The following is a 20408-nucleotide window of genomic DNA, read 5'->3' on the forward strand; positions in this document are numbered from 1 at the left end:
TCTCCGCATCTCCGTCTTAAATGGATGTCCCTCTATCTAGAGGCTGTGCCCTCTTGTCCTAGACTCCCCCACCATGAGAAACAACCATTCCACATCTACTCTGTCTAGGCCTTTCAACATTCAAAAGGTTTCAATGGGATCCCCCCCCTCATTCTTCTAAATTACTGTGAATATGGGCCCAGAGCCATCAAAAGTTCCTCGTATGATAACCTTTTCATTCCTGGAATCATCCTTGTGAACCTCCTCTGACCCCTTTCCAATGCCTGCACATCTTTTCTTAGATAAGGAGCCCAAAACTGTTCACAATACTCATGGTCAGGCTCACCAGTGCCTTGAGAGTCCTTAGCATCACATCCCTGCTCTTGTATTCCAGACCTCTTGAAATGAATGCTAACACTGCATTTGCCTTCCACACCACTGACTCAACCTGCAAGTTAACCTTGGGTGTTCTGCACAAGGACTGCCAAGTCCCTTTGCATCTCAGATTTTTGGATTTTCTCCCTGTTCAGAAAATAGTCCGCACATTTATTTCTTCTACCAAAGTGCATGACCATGCATTTTCCAACACTGTATTTCATTTGCCACTTTCTTGCCCATTCTCCTAATCTGTCTAAGTCCTTCTGTAGCCTTCCTGTTTCCTCAGCTCTACCTGTCCTTCCAGCATTCTTTGTATCATCTGCAAACTTGGCTACAAAGCCACCTATTCCATCATCTGACGTACATTGACGTACAGCATAAAAATAAGTGGTCCCAACACTGTCCCCTATGGAGCACCACTATTCACTGGCAGCCAACCAGAAAATGATCTTTTTATTCCCACTTGCTGCCTCCTACCAATCAGCCAATGCTCTCACCATGCTAGTAATTTTCCTGCAATACCATGGGCTCTTAACTTGGTAAGCAGCCTCATGTGTGGCACTTGACAAAGGCCTTCTGAAAGTCAAAATATACAACATCCACTACATCCCTTTTATCTATCCTACTTGTAAACTCCTCAAAGAATTCCAACAGATTTATCAGGCAAGAGCTTCCCTTAAGGAAACCATGCTGACTTTGCCCTAGCTTGTCTTGTGTCAGCAAATACTCCATAAACTTCACCCTTAACAAATTGAATCCCAACCATTGAGGTCAGGCTAACTGGTCTATAATTTCCTTTTCTGCTGCTTTTCTCCTTTCGTAAAGAGTGGAGTGACATTTGCAATTTTCCAGTCCTCTGGTAACATCCCAGAGTCCAATGATTCTTGAAAGATCATTACTAATGCCTCTACAGTCTCTATCACTACATCCTTCAGAACCCTGGAGTGCAGTTCATCTGGTCTTGGTGAATTGTGCAACTTTAAGTCTTTCAGCTTTTTGTGCACCTTCTCCCTTGGACTCACTTTTAACTGGACTCACTTTTCTTCCCTCCCACCCTTCAACATCTGGCACACTGTCAGTATCTTCCACAGTGAAGATTAGTGCGAAATACTCATTTAGTTCATCTGCCATCTCTTTGACCCTGTTATTATTTCTCTGGCCTCATTTTCTAGTGGTCCTATACCCACTCTCATCTCTCTTTTATCTTTATATACTTGAAAAACCTTTTTCTATCCACTTTGATATTGTTTGCTAGCTTCCTTTCATATTTCATCTTTTCCCTCCTGATGATTATTTTAGTTGCTTACTGTAGGTTTTTAAAAGATTCTCAATCCTCTATCTTCTCGCTAAATTGTGCTTTATTGTATGCCCTCTCTTTTGTTTTTACATTAGCTTTGACTTCCTTTGTCTGCCACAGTTGTATTATTTTGCCATTTGACTACTTTATTTTTGGAATACATCTATCCTGCACCTTCCTCATTTTTCACAGAAACTCTAGTCATGCTGCTGTGCTGACATCCCTGCCAGCATCTCCTTCCAGTTTACTTTGACCAACTTCTCTCTCATACCACTGTAATTTCCTTTACTCCACTGAAATACTGCTATGTCAGACTTTACTTTCTCCCTATCAAATTTCAAGTTGAATTCAATCATATTGTGATCACTGTGTCCCAAGGCCTTTTCACCTTAAACTCCCTAATCACCTCCGGTTCATTACGTAGCACTCAATCCAGTATAGCTAATCCCCTAGTAGGCTCAATGACAAACTGCCCTATAAAGCTATCTGGTAGGCATTCAACAAATTCACTCTATTAAAATCCATTACCAACCTGATTTTCCCAATCTACCTGCATGTTAAAATCTCCCATGACTATCATAACATTGCCCTTTTGACACACCCTTTCTATTTCCTATTGTAATCTGTAGTTCTGTCCCAGCTACTGTTGGGAGGCCTGTATATAACCGCCATCAGGGTCCTTTTACCCTTGCAGTTTTTTAACTCAACCCACAAGGATTCAACATCTTCCAATCCTATGTCACATCTTTCTACTGATTTGATGCATTTCTTTACCAACAGAGCCACAACACCCCCTCTGTCTACCTTCCCATCCCTCCAATACAACATGTAACCTTGGACGTTCAGCTCCCAACTAAAGCCATCCTTCAGCCACAATAACTGGATGGTTTTTGTTTTCCACAACATTCTCTGTAAACTCTAGAGACTGTTGTGCATGAAAATCCCAGGAGATCAGCAGTTTCTTAGATACTCAAATCTCCCCATCTGGCACCAACAATCATTTCTTGTTCAAAGTCACTTAGATCACACTTCTTCCCCGTTCTTATGTTTGGTCAGAACAGCAGCTGAGCCTCTTGACCATATCTGCATGCTTTATGCATTGAGTTGCTGCCATGTGATTGGCTGATTAGATATTTGCATTAATGAGCAGATGTACCTAATAAAGTGGCCACTGAGTGTACTTATAAGAGTTTCTACTCTTTGGCTCCAAGCTCGCAGGCCGATGACTGTGAAACTGAGAGTTTGGGTCTGAGGACTGGAGGCCGCGGAGGTAGCCTGTCCTGGGTTTGGAGGCCTGTCTCTGTGTGTGTGTGAGGTGGTGGAAGAGTGGGTGGGAAGCTGGCTCGTCTTGCTATTGTTGTTGCTTGCGTTGACCTGTTGAAAATTTGAGGGTATGTTACATTGGCCTCGCAATGTTTGGCGACATTTGAGGGCTGCCCTTGGCACATCCTTGGGTGTGCTAGTTGTTAATGCAAGCGAGGCATTTCGCTGTGTGCTTCGATGTGCGTGTGATAAATCTGAATCTGAGATTCAGAATTGCCTATGATTAACAGTAGTTGTAGAAGCCATGTATCTGTTCTCTATCTGCCTTGTATTCTGTGCTGTGCATTTATTATCTTTATTGCGGTAACTAGTCACAAGAGCGGGGGATGTGGTAAGGGCAAAGGGAATAAGTTGCGTATTATTGCACATTTTGTGGCAGTTTGTAGTTTAGGACTAATAGAAGGGCATATCTTTTGCTGACCGCTGAATAATGCTTAGCTTACTTTTGGGCGTGCATAAGTTTCATTGCGTCATGATTGTATGTTTGCTAATTGCTAATAAATGATTGAATGAAGGATTTGACTTTTCGAGCAATCGTTGGACCTGGGGGCATGTCACGCAAGCATAACAAATCTGCAGGATTGCAGGCTTGTGGCAGTTGCTTTCCTTTGGTCTGCTATTGTCACTGCAGTAATGGTTGGCCATTTGTAGACACAAGGGACTGCAGATGCTGGAATGTGGAGCACAGAAAGAAATCATCTGCCGGAGAGACTCAGCGCATCAGGCAGCCTCTGTGGGAGGGAAATGGACAGTCGATGTCTCAGGTTAAGACCCCTCCTCTGGATAAAGAAACTCAATGTGGAATGTTGACTGTCCATACCACCCCACGGATGCTACCTGACTTGTAGAGTTTCTCCAACAGGTCAATTTTGCTGAGTCTCTCTGACAGCTAGGATTTCTTAGCAACACTTACAAAAAGCTGGGGGTACTCAGCAGCCAGGCAGAACCTGTAGAAAGGAGTGAACAGTCGACGTTTCGGGCTGAGACCCTTCATCAGGACCCCTCATTCTGATGAAGGATCTTGGCCCAAAATATCGACTGTTTACTCTTTTCCATAGGTGCGGTCTGGACTGCTGGATTCCTCCAGCATTGTAAGACTGTAAGGTATACGAGCAGAATTAGGCCATTTGGCTCATCGTCTGCTCCTCCATTTCATCATGGCTGATCCACCTCGGCCCTAATCTCCTGCCTTCTCCTGTATTCTTTCATGCCCTGACCAATCAAGAATCACTGATTCATCAACCTCTGCCTTAAATATACATAAGGACTTGACCCCTGATTCCACCGATTCACCACGCTCTGGCTAAAGAAATTCCTCCTCACCTCTGTTCTAAAAGGACACCCTTCTATTCTAAGGTTGTGCCCTGTGGTCCTAGACTTACCCTAGTGTGTTGCTTTGGGTATTCAGTATCTGCAGACTTGCTCGTGTTTAGGATTTCTACCTCTACGGTCTAGCTCGTTCTTCTCTGAGCTTCATCGTACAGTAAACTGGCAGCTTCATGTCATCCTGATTTTATTGACTCCAAAGAAAGATGAGCTTTGTTTGTCACAGGCACAAAACAGACAGTTCTTTTTGTCAAATCAAATCAGCGAGGATTGTGCTGTGAGCAGCCCGGAAATGATACCACACTTGCAGCGCCAACATAGCATGCTCACAACTCACTGACCCTAACCCGAACATCTTTGGAATGTGGGAGGAGACCCACGTGGTTATGGGGAGAGTGCACAAACTCCTTGCAGACTGCGGTGGGAATTGAACCCATGATCACTGCCACTGTGAACCGTTGTGCTAACTGTTCCGCTACTGTGCTGCCCTGTTTTTTTTTCCTTATCGCTGCAGCTGGAAGAAACCAGGTAAATCCTGCAGGTTTAGCGCATTTCCAAGCTCACTTTCAAAACTAAAGGATCTTGAGAAACAGAGCAGAGTTTCAAAGAAAGAAAGATTAGTTTTATTTGTCACATGCGAATCAAAACATTGAAACGTGCAGTGAAATGCTTCGTTTGTGTCAGCGAGGATTTTGCTGGGAGCAGACCACAAGTGTTGCCGTGCTTCCCAGCCAGCATTCCCACAACTCACTAACCCTAACCTATGTGTCTTTGGAATGTGGGAGGAAACCGGATCACCTGGAGGAAACCCACGCGATCATGGGGAGATCAGAGAACGAACAAATTCATTCCAGACAGCAGCAGGAATTCAAAGTTAAAAGTAAATCAGTTATCAAAGTAAATGTATGTCGTCATATACGTCCCTGAGATTCATTTTCTTGCAGGCATACTGAATAAATCCATAATAGAATAATAATCATAATAGAATCAATGAAAAACAGCATCAATTGAGCCCCAGTCTTCCGATTGAAGGCGCTGTAAAGCTTTATGTTAACTACTGTGCTACCACGCTGCCTTGTGCAGACTGCGGCCTTCTGTATTGCTACACAAACCCGCGGATCAGCACTTCATCATGCAACTGGGCATGTTGCAGAACTTTGGATTCAATATCTGAATTCTACATCTTCAGGTAAACTTGGTTTCTCGGTCTAGGGGACTTCCCAACCTCCCTTTCAAGCTGTAGGATCTTGAGAAAACAGGATAGAGTTTGATTTTTGACAGCAAGCACGATGCAACATTGTAAAAGAAAAATACAGCAATAGAAATCTGAAACAAGAGCAGCAAATGCTGGAGGGACTCAGCAGATCGGGTAGTGTTTGTGGAGAGAGAGAGAGAGAGACCGATTTGTTGCTTCGAAATATTCACTGTCTAGCAATACAGTCCAGTACCACGGATTGCCACGGTTCACAGTGTTTTAGTGACGGGAGTGAAATCCAGTATTCCAGTACAGGAGCACCAGGACGACTGTCAAACTGAGGAACAGCTTCCTCCCTCAAGCTGTGAGACTAATGAATACTTTGTCATCACCGAGGTCTCGTCCCTAAGACAGCAAGCTGTTTACTGTTTTCCTCTGCTGCGTATTTTACGTGCATTTTGAATTAAATTTTATGAACTTATTTGTGGTAGTGTTTTGTTTTATATGCCGTGCGTGATACATGTGGGTGCACCATGGTCTGGAGGAACATTGTTTCATGTTGTTGTACATGTCTACAGTCAGATTGCAGTAAACTTGAACTTGATAGCACCATCTATAAATTTTCACAGTTCTGTAGGTCACACACCTTTGCCAAGTTTGAATCTGTTAAGTTCTGTTGCTTTCTCTGTGCAAATTAATTAGCCGTAAACCACTGAGGAATAGTGGAGAGTCCAAAGTAGGAGCAATTCTTTTTATAAACCAGAAAACTAAAAGCCTCACTTGTGACTTGACCAATTATTTCATCATCCAGGCTTGACTTGTGGGAATGCCGCTTATTTACGAAATGCAACCGTACGTTTGTGTACGCTGTTTTGCATTCTGTTATCGCCTGGATCTGATTGTAATCTATTTAGGTGAGCTGATATCAACCCTATCACTTTGTTGAAGTTGTTTTGCAAAGCAGTAGCAAAGAGTTACTGGATGCATGCTTTAAAACTCATATGTGGCCAAAAGAAGCCCTCTTTCATGTAAGATAGGTGTTTTGTAAATGATGTGAATGTTTTGTATAGACCGTAATTGACTGGAACTCTCGGTAGACCTAATCACTTTTATTTCAGTTTAATCATCTGATCAATGCATAACTTAGCAATTGAGTCAATGCAAGAGTTCAAGTTTTTTCCCCTAGCTGAACAATTAGCGTAACGCTACTAAGCACAAGCTATAAAAACATACTGTATAAAGCTATGAAAGGGATAGATAAGGTTGTGGCAAAATTGTTCCCACTGGAGCTGTGACTAGATCTAAGGGACATATTCTTAGGTTTCAGGAGGGTGTATTTATGATAGGGATGAGGCGCAACTGCTTTTCCCAGGAAGTAATGAATCAGTGAAATTCTCTGCCCGGGGAAACAGTAGAGACCACTTTATTAAATATATTTAAGACAGATGTATTTTTGGATAGCAGGGGAATTACCAAATGTTGAAAGGCCTTGACATAGTAGATGTGGAGAGGAAGAGTCTAGGACCAGAGGACACAGCCTCAGAATAGAGGGACGTCCATTTAGGACAGCGATGAGGAGGAATTTCTTTAGCCAGAGAGTGGTGAATCTGTGGACTTAATTGCCACAAGTGGCTGTGGAGGCCAAGTCCTCGGGTATATTTGAGGCAGATGTTGACAGATTCTTGATTAGTCTGGGCATGAAGGGATAGGGGGAGAAGGCGGGAATTAGGGGCTGAGAGGGAAAATGGATCAGCCATGATGAAATGACAGAGTAGGCTTGATGGGCCAAATGGCCAAATTGTGCTCCACTATCTTGTGGTCTTATGGCAACTAAGGGTTATTGGGAAAAGGCAGGTAGGTGGAGCTGTGTCCACAGCCAGATCAGCCATGATCTCATAGAATGGCGGAGCAGGCTCAACGGGCCGAATGGCCTGTGGCTCCTATTTCTTATGTTGAGCAACCTTATAAAAGTAGGAGAGAAAGAAATGCATTTATATAACCTCTTTCACACGACATTCCCATCGGAGCCAATGAAATATTCTTTGAGGAGCAGCCCCATTTTAGTGCAACACACATACAAAATGCTGGAGGAACTCAGCAGCACGGGCAGCGTTTATGGAGGGGAATAAACAGTTGCTGTTTCAGGCCAAGACCCTTCATCAGGAAGCTCATTGGAAGCTTCCACAAGCAGCGCTTCAATGAAGATCACATAACCAGTTCTGGTATTTTAGATTGAAGGATAGATATTGTAGAGTCTTGGAGGGATACAGTGTGGAAACAGACCCTTCAGCCCTTCTGGTCCATGATGACCATAGCATCATCTCTACTAGCCTATGTTCAGCCCATAACCCTCTGAACCCCTCCCCTCCACGTACTTTCCCAAATGCCTCTTGGGTGTTGCAATTGTACCCTCCTCAACCACTTCCTCCAGCAGCTCATTCAAGGTACTCGTTATCTTCTGTGTACTGACGTAAAGAAGTCACCTCTCAGGTCTGTTCCAAATCCCTCCCCTCTTACCTTGTATCTGTGCTCTCTAGTTTTGTACTCAATAACCCTGGAGAAAAGACCCTAACCATTCAAATTGTCCAACTTCTCCATACCCCTCAAGATTTTATGAATTTCTGTGAGGTCACGTCTCATTCACTTTCACTGGTTGTTAAATTGTGTGCTGATCCATTGCACCCACTGTAAGTACACACTGTGCCCACATTATTAGGTATACCTGTACACCTCGTTAATATAAATATCTATTCAGCCAATCGTGGCAGCAACTCAATGCATAAAAGCATGCAGACATGGTCAAGAGGTTCAGTTGTTGTTCAGACATCAGAATGGGGAAGAAAAGTGATTTAAGTGACTTTGACTGTGAAATGATTGCTGGTGCCACAGGGGGTGGTTTGAGTATCTCAGAAACTGCTAATCTCCTGGGAGTTTCACGGGCAACAGTCTCTAGTGTAGAGTTTACAGTTAATGGTGTGAGAACAAAGGACATCCAGTGAGTGGGAGTTAACACCCTTGTATATGAGAGACGTCTGAGGAGAATGGCTAGGAAGGTGACAGTAACTCAACTAACCACACATTACAACAGTGGTGTGCAGAAGAGCATCTCTGAACGCACAATACATCAAACCTTGAAGTGGATGGGCAGAAGACCATGAACGTACAGCAAAAATCAGTCTGTGGCCATTTTATTAGGAACCTTCTGTACTTAATAAAATGGCCACTGAATGTATACAGAGCAGATCAATGTTAATGTTCCCTTACATCCTATATTACTTTCTCACAGAATACTCTCCCTTTCCATTTTACTACCAACTGATTTAAATTTTTATTGGAAGTGTGTGTAACTAGCAAGACACACAAAGTGCTGGAGGAACCCTGCAGGTCAGGCTGTGTCTGTTGAGATGAGTAAGCCTTAGATGTTTCAGGCCAATGCCTTTCATCAGGACTTGTAAGGAACTGGGCAAGATGCCCCAAACATCACTTGCCGAGTTTCTCCATCATTTTGTGCATGTTGCTCTGGATTTCCATCAATCTGCAAGATTTCTTGTGTAACTAGTAGCTGTGTTTTCCCTCCAATCCCCAAGGGGGGTCTTAGGCACCGAGCACTCAGACCCAGAGAAGGTAGTGCAACCGAGTACGCTGGTGCTGAGGGACGTTTTGCCAATCTTTGATTTTGATTGGTTAACCAGCAGTGAGCCCACTACGGCTATTAGTCATCTTTCTCATAAATGACATGCGGGCCTGCAACGTTGGTTAGATGTGTCAATACCACATCTGTAGACCTGGAGTCAGGAGGGTGAAAACAAGCTTCACAGAGTTGAACAGAGCATGGAAACAAACGCTAACTTGCCCATATCAAACAATATGTCTGTTTCAGCTCATTCCTTTTTATCTGCGTTTGGCCCCATCACCTTTTCCTACCCACATACCTGCCCCAATACCTTTTCAACATAGTAACTGTACTCACCTCTACTGTTCCTCTAGCAGGTCGTTCCATCTACCCACCACTCTCCAGATGAAAAAATCCTGCCCCCTCACACTCCCTTTAAATCTTTCCCTCCCTTAAGTCCGTGCCCTCTGGTTTTAGACTTCAGGTAATGGTGTGATCATAAGATAAGATAGACAGATAGACATACTTTATTGATCCCAAGGGAAATTGGGTTTTGTTACAGTTGCACCAACCAAGAATAGAGTATAAATATAGCAATATAAAACCATAAATAATAATATGTAAATTATGCCAAATGGAAATAAGTCCCCGACCAGCCTACTGGCTCAGAGTGTCTGACCCTCCAAGGGAGGAGTTGTAAAGTTTGATGGCCACAGGCAGGAATGACTTCCTATGACGCTCAGTGTTGCATCTCAGTGGAATGAGGCGTATAATTAGGCCATTTGACCCATCAAGTCTGCTCCACTTTCAGTCACAGCTGATTTAATTTAACCCCATTCTTCCCAAACTCCTTCCCCCTTACCAACCAGGAACCCATCTATCTCTGCCTTAAGTGCAACATATGACCTGGCCTCTGAGGAAACAAACTCCACAGATTCACCATCCTCCGGCTCGGCAGAAGTCAAGCTATATTGTTTTTGACTGCAGACTTCTGCAGCGTTAAGGGACTCAGGGGCTTGGGCTGTATAGATTTTGTGTGGCTTGCTATCTGATATGTGCCCTGTGTTGTGTGTGACTGTCGGTACTGTGCTCTGCACCTTGGTCTGGGAGAAATGCTCTTTTGTTTGGCTGCATTCATGGGTATTTGTGTATGATTCAATGGCAATTAAACTTGAACTTGAAGAAAATCCTCTTTATGATGACTATGAAGACATGCAGTCCTCTTTTATTGTCATTTAGTAATGCATGCATTAAGAAATGATAACAATATTTCCTCCGGTGTGATATCACAAAACACAGGACAGACCAAGATTGAAAAAACTAACAAAACCACATAATTATAACATATAGTTACAACAGTGCAACAACGCCATAACTTGAAGAAGTCCATGAGCACAGTAAAAAGTGCTTCACCTCAATTCTGAAGGGACTCCTTTTATCCTTAGATTCTGGAATCTCCCACTGATGGAAGCATTGTTTCTGTGTTTACTCAATCCAGGGTTTTCAGTATCTGGTAGGTTTCAATGAGAATCCACCTTCCCCATCCTTCTGAACTGCACTGAACCGTAGGCAGTCACAGTTTATGAAGAGTTACTGGTTCTGACCAATTCTCTGGTTGTTGAACAGGACAATATCAGTTTAGGGTGAAAGATGACCATGCTGAACGTACGTTTCAGAGAAGGAATGACGTAACAACCATTCTATTCAGCGGATACGAGATTGCAATCACTCTTCTGTTTACAGCACGGCGGTGCAGTGGTCATTACAGCGCCACGGATCGGTGTTCAGTTCCCGCCCCTGCCTGTAAGGAGCTTGTACATTTTCCCCGTGATGGTATGGGACTCCTCTGGCGGCTTCAGTGCCCTCCCATGTTCCAAAGATGTGCGAGTTAGAATTGGCAAGTTGTGGCCATACGTGTGGGCGGCCCCCAGCACATGACTGTTAGTGCTAATGACCAACACAATGCACGTGATGCTGGGATTCCGGTCTGTTACATATGACACAAATTACCTTGTTAGAAATAAGCCAAGGTCACCCTATGGCCTGTCTGTTACTGCACTGAATCTTCCCCTACTTCGATCCACTGCACATGAGGAACTGAAGATTTGACCACGTTGGTGCTGATGGTCGCAGGAAGCATGTGTTCAGGATGTTGTGACTGAGAATTACCACAGCAGAGAGATTAAACTGCTTCTGGTTAAGATCAGCTTGATCAGTCTGCAGAGCAGTAGGTTAGATGGCAACGAGCAACGGCAATGTGGGACAGACCCTTCCGGCCTAATGAGCCGCGATGCCCAACAACCCACCCATTTAACATTAGCTGTATCACGGGACAATTTACAACGACCGCTTAACCTACTAACCAGTATATCTTTGGACTGTGGAAGGAAACTGGGACACCTGCAGGAAGCCCACTCACACACGGGAAGGAACGTTCGAACTTGCGTACAGACGACGCTGGAATTGAACTCCGCACCTTGATGTCCCGAGCTGTAATAGCGTTAGGAACATAGAAACATAGGTGCAGGAGTAGGCCATTCGGCCCTTCAAGCCTGCACCGCCATTCAGTATGATCATGGCTGATCTTCCAATTCAGAACCCTGTACCTGCCTTGTCTCCATACCCCCGATCCCTTTTGCCACAAGGGCCATATTAACTCCCTAACCGCTAAATCCTATGCTACCGTGGTGACCCAAGTTTCAGTTATTGGTCTACTCCACTGAAAGGGTTCCCCTTGTGACTCTGTTCCAGAAATCTACCCCTTCCCCTAATTGCTCACCAGATGTGTGAAGTCTCACCTTAATCATGTAGAACTTCCATTCCTTAACCCTAGAACACTTGCACAAATTCAAGTTGAGGTGCAAGTTCAAGTTTATTGTCATTCAGCCAAACATACATGTACAACTAAACAAAGCAATGTTTCCCTGCGACTAAGGTGCAAAACAGTACATACATCATGGTTGGGAAAAGGGGAAGGGAGAGAGGAGGGAGCAGGAAGCGCCAGAGAGACATTTTGTGATGATTAGTAAACCAATTGTTTGAAATCAAATTACCTTGCCTGGTATCTCAGGGCTGGGTGTGTCTGCACCGGTGCCAATCCTCTGTCCGGGCACTCCATCTCTGCCATATGTAAAGCTGGCAGGAGTAAAGGATGCTGGGATTAGCGAGGGTGGAGTGCTGCGGGATGGGTGTGGGATAAGACTCGCCCACTCCATGCAGCTGATGAATCTGAAAGAACAACGGGGACCGATACAGTTTGGCACCAGAGGTGTTGCTGGAGTTGCCAGTCAGTGCTGAACAGCCTGGGGACTCCAGCCCCAGATTTTTCCTGTGTTTACTCCCGGAGCCTTCCCCATGAGCAAGGCAGCGGAAGCTTGAAGTCAGAGTCTTCCTCCTCAATGAGCCGTCAACCATGGCTGACGCACCTCGTCTGCCCGAAGTGACTGCTTTTAAGGCGCTAGTAGCCCAGCTTTGCTCCTTCTCCTGTCAGTAGAAACAGTTCCACTGAGCTTAGTAGCTAAGCCACATGTGAAGGCCAGGAGCTGGACTTGGTTGTCAGACGTTATTTGAGATGGACGACGTTGGGAGCTATAATAGGTAGTGGGAGCTTATTCCCCCCCCCCCCAAAACTCCCAGCTATGACAACCTTAAGGAATCTATATATAATGCTGTATATACTTAAAATATATAAATGTAATATATAATGTAAAATACAGTATATTAATAAAATGTACAAATGTATATAATCTATATATATAAGGCATCCGTTAGTCTTGCGAGACCATAGATCTGCACCTGGAAAGTGTTCACTCTCCAGGTCGCAGGCCTGGGCAAGACCGGCAGTTGCCCATGCTGCAAGTCTCCCCTCTCCGCGACACCAATGTTGTCCAAGGGAAGGGCAAGGGCCGATACAGCTTGGCACCGGTGTCGTCGCAGAGCACTGTGTGGTTAAGTGCCTTGCTCAAGGACACAACACATAGCCTCGGCTGGGGATCGAACTCACAACCTTCAGATCGCTAGTCCAATGCCTTAACCACTTGACCACGTGCCCACATATAATCTATAATATACAGTATAAATATAAAATAAAATACAGTGGATTCTGGTTAATTGGGACACATTAGGACCAGTACATTTTGGCCCAATTAAGTGGCTACTCCAATTAGCCGAAGTTTCATGGAAATAGTTAAAAAGGTATATAAAAAAAGACGAGCTACCGTTTAAGTGAGCAACAAATTATGTATGCAAGTGAAATGCAGAACAAGTTAGAACATTATCAATATGACTACAGTACTATAAAACTGTATATTAATTCTTAAGGGTTGGTTTGGAGGTTGTTTGTCATGCCTGATGATGGCAGGAAACCTGTGCAGGGCGGTTTTAAAAATGGAAATGCTATTGCACTGGGGCAGTTTGACTCCCTCGACCTTGGAAGTCCCTGTCCAGTGGTACAAAGGTTGTCACAACTGGGGTTCCTTGGTTGACCATGATTTCGTCTGTGCCTCATCATGCCCTTCACCCTCCACAGAACATTGCAGAACCACCTTTCTGCCCATTGGATCTCACTGTAGATCTCATCTGCCCAGTCTGCCCAAGCTGACTTTGCGTGCTAGGACAGGCATGCCCCTATCTCACCAGGGTATACCCACCTGCTACCCTCATCTAGTTTAGCCCGTCTGTCAGAGCAGTGTACCAAGGTGTGGCCACTGTCGCCTGCAAATAGCTCTATGGAGCCACATTTGAAAGTTGAGTGTAGACTGCCATGTTCTTTTGATTGACTGTAACTGAACAAAATCAGCGCAGACACCTGGACTGCTGTCACACAGTTGTCGGAGATTGCATCCTCCAAATCTTCATTTTAATTGTAACATTCAAGATGATTGTTGATACCTTCAGATTCTTTGTAATTCTTTGTTGTAGTGAAATTGTTTCATTTTAATCCCGGCCGGTTCTGTCATCTCCAAGCCTGAACGCTTGAAACCGCAGTGAGCAAAACAGTTCTGAATTGTCTTATTGCTTATTTCTAACCAACTATCAGTGACAAAAATCGCTGCTTTTTGAACACAAACACATGCAACCTGTTGCTATTTAAAAATTGTTCGCTTTAAGCATGGTGTTGTTTCAAAAGGCCACTCAAGTGCATGCATCCGATGCTAATTAGAAACTATTCAGCAACAGTCTCCTGCCGCAATTAGACAGCATAGTGTCCCAAATAAACAAAGGGAATCCAAGCACCTTTCTAAATTAGTTTTTTGCTTTTTAAGAGTTGTCCCAAATAAGTGTCTGCCTCGATTACCCAATGGCCCAATTAACCAGAATCCACTGTATAATAAATATAGATGTATAATTCAAATTACAACTAAAATATGATGTTTTTTTCCATCAGCGAATGAAAATTAAAATGCTAAGCATATAAAGCAAAGACAGGAAATGCTTGAAGCATTATGCAAGCAAAGCAGCATCTCTGGAGGAGAATGTTTAAAATTGAAATTGAAGAGCCAGATATAGTCAAGAGAAAACATATTGGAACCGGACCAAATCAAAACTAATTTGTTTTTCTTCTTTTCTAGTGCTGGTGGTGACATCATCAGAAACGTCAACTCTCTGTCTCTTCCCACAAATGCTGTCTGACCTGGTGAGTATTTTCGCCATTTTCTGATTATATCTCTTTCCCTTCTGTGTGTTGGGCAAGGAGCAGAAGGACACATTAAAAGTGACGGCTATGATGTGGAATTCAGGCAATATAAAGGTGATGGAAATGGAGCGATTGAGGCTTTCAAAAGAGGCTCTTTAGGGAAAATAATTCGCAGAGTTCAGAGAAGAAGTGGGGGATTGGAATTGTTCATTAAGAAGTTGGCATGGACTTCGGTCCTTGTTATTATTGATTCTGCAATGCTACGTGTAGGACAAATTTTAAATGGTGATTTTATTTTTTTACCAATTGTTTGTATTTCATTTGCATTTTTTTCTTACTGGTTCTTAAAGAACTTTTAGCTTCCTCAAAGTTCAAAGTACATTTATTATCAAAGGATTTGATACAACCTTATACAATCTTGAGATTCATCATCTCCTAACAGGCAGTCATGAGACCTAACCATAAACCATATGGAAAAAAGAACCCATTAAAAAAAAACCATCAAACACCCAACGTGCAGAGAAAAAAAATACAAACCAACAAATCCTGCAAGCAAATAGCATTCTGAACTGAAGTCCACAAAGAGAGTTTGTCCACAGACCCTTAGTTCAGTGCAGAGCCAAGTAAACGTTGTGGAGCAGTGAGCTGAACCAGCCCGACCCTTGCCTCCAGCCCTGACCTTTGATGCGGCTGTAAAATGGTTAGCGAGCATTATTGATGGTTGCATTTCTTGCGGGTGTGGTTGTCAGGGACACTGGCAGATTCCTTGACTTCCTACATCCTGCAAGAGGAGCAAACCACCGTCCTAACCATCATTCCTACAGCTCTGACTGTGGAATGAGAAAGAGAGAGATCTTACCAGAGCCTCACTTAAGCCTCTACTAAATGTCTCTGTCTCTACACGCTGAAATCTCTTGTGCCAAAGCTCCAAGTTCCCACTCTTACACTGTTGCAAAGATGGGCAGGGGAAACCTACAGACTTTGAGGAGGGAGATTATGGGCAGAAGGCAGGAGAATGGGATTGAGGGGTAAAGTAAATCAGTTGTGATCGAATGGCAGAGCAGACGCAGTGAGCTGAATGACTTAATGGGTGCCATGGCAACGTAGTGGTTAGCACAGTGCTAGTACAGCTTGGAGCATCAGAGTTTGGAGTTCAATTCAGACGCCGTCTGTATGCCCTCCCTGTGGAATACATGGGTTTTTTGCCGGGTCCTCCAGTTTCCTCCCACAGTCCAAAAACATACCGGTTAGTAGGCTAATTCGTCACTGTAAATTTTCCCATGATTAAGCTAGGGTTAAGTCAGGGGTTGCTGGGCGGTGTGGCACCAAGGGCCTATTCTGAGCTGTTTCCCTAAATGAAAAATAAAGTAATTCAGCTCAACTTCTTTGCCTTTTTGTCTTTTTCTTTGTTCATTCTTCACATTTAATAAACATACGTAACCAGTGAACTTTATACCTCATCTTGACTTCCGAAGAACCTTTGGATTGCAAAATCCAACAGCTCTTTGAGCACAGGTTGCAGGCAAATCTCAGTGGGATTGATGGAGTTGCTGTGAAAGTCAGCATTGACTCAAGGAGCTGATTGTCCTAGGGAAGTAAGAAACAAGAATGAGATGAAGAATTTGGCCAAAGAAAAGATAGCGGAGGGTGCCCTCATGAAGAGCACTATTATGTATCAGATGTTGTTTCAGAATGACTCTGCAAGGACCTTGAGGGAGCTGCTGACGGCCTGAAAATCAGCAAGGTATCAGCAGAAGAATGTGAGCAAACTGAGGAGCTTCGCGATCAAAAATATAACAAAGTCCCTCCCTGCCTCAGCAGCCGGCCGGGTCCCATCCTGATCAGCAAGCTCTCCGAACACCAACTGAGCTGGCTCTTTGTAACTTCTGCTCAGAAGCTGCAACTTAAGCAGTCCTCTTTCGCAATATAAAAATGAAAATAAAAATTGATGATGGTTTGGAAAGACAAGTTGTTTTTAACACAAAAGATTTTGCAAGAGATTTTGCGGAAGCTTGGAATCCAGAGCAACACACCCAAAGTGCTGGAGGAACTCAGCAGCATCTATGGAAATGAATAAACAGTTGATGTTTTGGGCAGAGACCCTTCATCAGGAGGAAATCACCAGGTCATGAACGGTTCCTGGGTTCTTTGACCCCCTACTATCAAGCAGGACGTTAATGCAGACATCCCACCTCTCCAGGAAGTTCCAGGAGTCTCCCACTTATGAATAGTGGCTCCCTGATGCCCGCAAATTATATACAATATCACGGAAATCAATTTTTTTGAGAGCGAGCGAGCAAGAGAAAGCAAGAGAGAGCGCAAGAACGACCACGAGAGAGAGAGCGTGCGCGCGAGAGAGAGCGACCGAGAGAGAAAGCAAGTGAGAGCTCGCGAGTGAGAGAGCGCGAGAGCAATCAAGAGAGCGAGAGTGCGCGAGCGAGAGAGAAAGCAAGCGAGAGCGCTTGAGAGTGCGCAAGCGACCACGAGAAAGAGAGCGCGCGGGAGTGAGAGCGCGCCATGGCAGAGTGTTCCAAAAAATTTATAAAACGTACGTCACCCCAGACTACAGTAAAGTGTACCCCTGCCTAATAGGAGTCAAAATAATGACACTGTTGCTCGCTGCACTGTTTGCAACAGTGACTTTTCTATTGCCCATGGTGGGTTAAGACTGTAAAAGACATGTTGAGGTGAGTTTAACAGGTGTCATTCGTTCATCAGCATAGCTAATGTTATTTAAACTAGCTGGCCAGCTGCTAAGGAGCTACTCTATTGCAGACATCCCACCTCTCCCGGGAGTGTCCCGCAAATTGATGGTGCTACCTCCTTGAAATGAGTTTTTGCAGGGTGGGATGTCTGGTACTGTAGCATTAGGACTTGGACTGTTAGGATGGGAAACAGTTTCTTCCCCCAGGCATGAGACTACTGAACTCCCTGTCCCCACCCAGGTCTCATTGTTTATGAAGTGCCAGTAACACTTATATTGTTCACTTTTTAACTTGTGCCGTAAATGTACTTTATGCTAAATGTCAATCTTCTGGAGTATATATTTTATTTGTTAATTAATTTGTGGTAATATTACTTTGTGTGCATCTTTCCCCTTCCTTTCCAGTCCTGATGAAGGGTCTCGGCCTGAAACGCCGACTGTTTATTTATTTCCATGGATGCTGCCTGACCTGCTGAGTTCCTCTAACATTTTGTGTGTTATATGTGTTGAGTTTTGCACCTTGGTCAAGGGGAACATTGTTTCATTTGGTTATATATGTGTATACAGTGAAAATAATAAACTTCAACTTGAGCACAGAGAACCTAATGTACCCGTGTGCAATTGCTGTTGTGCAGTGAGAGGGTGTGGTAAGGTGAACTAGAATTAGGGATTCCCCTGTTGTATTAGCTGTAAAATGGTTGAATATCTTGACAAGAATTTACAAACGGCAGCACGACCTAAGCCTCCCTCAGGGCAGTGATGAGTCATCATTCAGTTGAATAACAATGTGAGTTACCTCCTGACTAAGGCTATGTCCACACTAGACCAGATAATTTTGAAAACACCGGTTTCGAGTAAAAATGACAGGCGTCCACACTAGGCGTTTTTCAAAATATCTCTGTTCACATCAAAACGGATATTTGGGCGAATCTACTCTTACTGGCATGCGCAGACACATCTACAGAAAACAAGCAAAGAGGAAACAGTATAATATTTACGTTTCGCGGCGGGGTTGTGGTATTTCCATTGGCCAAAAACTAGAGTACCAACAACAACAGCGAAAGAAAGTTTTCAATAATGTCTTCGAGGAATATAAAGAACACCTTTGCTGGAAAAAGCAGACTGGACTTCTTCATTTGGACAGACAGTGAAGTCGAGCTATTTCTGCGAGTTACGAACGACTACAAAGTCAGCAAAGCAGTGGAGAACGTGGAGATGTTTAACTCCAAACAAGCTATTAACGTAGACAATAAAGTAAATAACACACGCATAAAGCCGTCCTCTACCCAAGATCAACAAGAGTGGAATCTCCTGCTGCCAGACCTGCGCAGTATTTCTGACATTAATATTTTTAAAGATAGACTCAATCAAATCAATTTAGGGGATCTAGTCAAAAAAGCTCACTTTACAATTTAACCCTCACGCCGTTCACACCGACTGCGCGTTATAGCAGCTGTCCGGCAGTGCTTGCGCAGTATCAAATCTACACTACAATGCGCAACAATCATTTTCAAATTTAAACACTCTGGAGAGTGTTTTAGAAAAGCTCTGTTTTCAGGGGATGAAAACGCAGTTTCAATGTGGACGGAGGGTCAAAACGAAGAGAAAAACCTTTGTTTTCAGAATTATCCGGCGTAGTGTGGACGTAGCCTAAAGATTCAGATAACGTCCGTGAGAGGGACCACATTAAGAATGTTGTTCCAGGTCTGGAGTTCAGAAGAGAGAGACGCGTGTTGATGGAAAGGAAATAAGGTTGAGGGGAAGACAATCTGCTGGAGGAACTCACTGGGCCAGGTAGCATCCCAGATGTTGACACTTCGTCCCACGCACCACAGTTGCTGCTCAACTCACTGAGATTCTCCTCTAAGCTGTGTATTGGCCACACACAAAATGTTGGTCAACTCAGCAGGTCAGACAGCATCTGCTGAGGGGAATAAAAAGACGATGTTTTGGGCCAAGACCCTTCATCAGGACTGGAAAGGAAGGGGGCAGAAGCCAGAATAAGGTGGTGAGAGACCCTGAGCGTCTCTCTTGTTTTCAGTTCCAAAATGAATGCGGTACACATGGTACAGAGCAATGATTTTTTTTTCGCAAGAACGTTTTTTAAGGTGAAATGTCTCAACCCAAAATGTTGATTGTTTATTCCCCTCCATAGTTGCTGCCTGACCTGCTGAGTTCCTCCAGCATTTTGTATGTGTCATTCCAGATTTCCAATGTCTGCAGAATCTCTTGTGTATATTGGCCAGGCTGGGTAACCATTACAGATTTCTATCTACTCTGGGACAGAAGTGAATCAGGACATTTTTATAACAATACAGTATGGTATAGTACCATACAATACAGTATGTTCATTGGCTTTCTCCATGTTTGATTAATTTAATTTATAACTGAATTTAATTAAATTTCAATTTCTAACTGTACCTGGGCAATAGTCCAGTAACTACCTTTATGCTATCACAATTCATGCGTCTCAGTAAAACAAAACTTTCCGTTGATCCAAGCAAGTCTTTTAATTTCATTTTTTAAGTTGGTTCACAGGATGTGCGTGTTGCTGACAGCAACAGTAGTTATTTCCCATTCCTAGTTGCTTCAATTTTTCAAGTTGATGAATATTTAATTTTCATGTTACTAATAGATTCTGCAACCCACGAAGTCACTTTCAAGGACTCTACAACTCATGATCTCAATATTACATTATTTATTTATTATTATTACAGTTTGTTTTTCTTTTTGTATTTGCACAGTTTTTGTCGTCTTTTACACGTTGGTTATTTGTCCATCTTTGCATTTTTTCCATTGATTCTATTGTATATTTTGTATCTACTGTGAATGCCCACAAGAAATTGAATCTATATACTTCAATAATAAATTTACTTTGAACTTCGAACTAGAAAAGCTACTTGATTTTGTTTTAGATACAGCTCAGACTGGGCCCTTCTGGTCCTTTGAGCCACGCTG

General features: G+C 43.5%; 1 protein-coding gene across 3 annotated transcripts in view; it reads left to right on the forward strand.

The window, feature by feature from the left end:
- Positions 1–20408, forward strand: part of pik3cd (phosphatidylinositol-4,5-bisphosphate 3-kinase, catalytic subunit delta) — a 244079-nt gene that overhangs the window by 14109 nt on the left and 209562 nt on the right. For 2 of the 3 annotated variants that reach the window (XM_063033142.1, XM_063033145.1), the window contains exon 2: positions 14682–14746. The gene's annotated coding sequence lies outside the window, so the exon portion shown is untranslated. Of the gene's footprint in view, positions 1–5008; positions 5493–14681; positions 14747–20408 lie in introns of those variants that run through there. The other variant, XM_063033143.1, reaches the window with a different exon arrangement.

Source organism: Mobula hypostoma, chromosome 25, assembly GCF_963921235.1.
Source record: "Mobula hypostoma chromosome 25, sMobHyp1.1, whole genome shotgun sequence".
NCBI classification, from domain to species: domain Eukaryota; kingdom Metazoa; phylum Chordata; class Chondrichthyes; order Myliobatiformes; family Myliobatidae; genus Mobula; species Mobula hypostoma.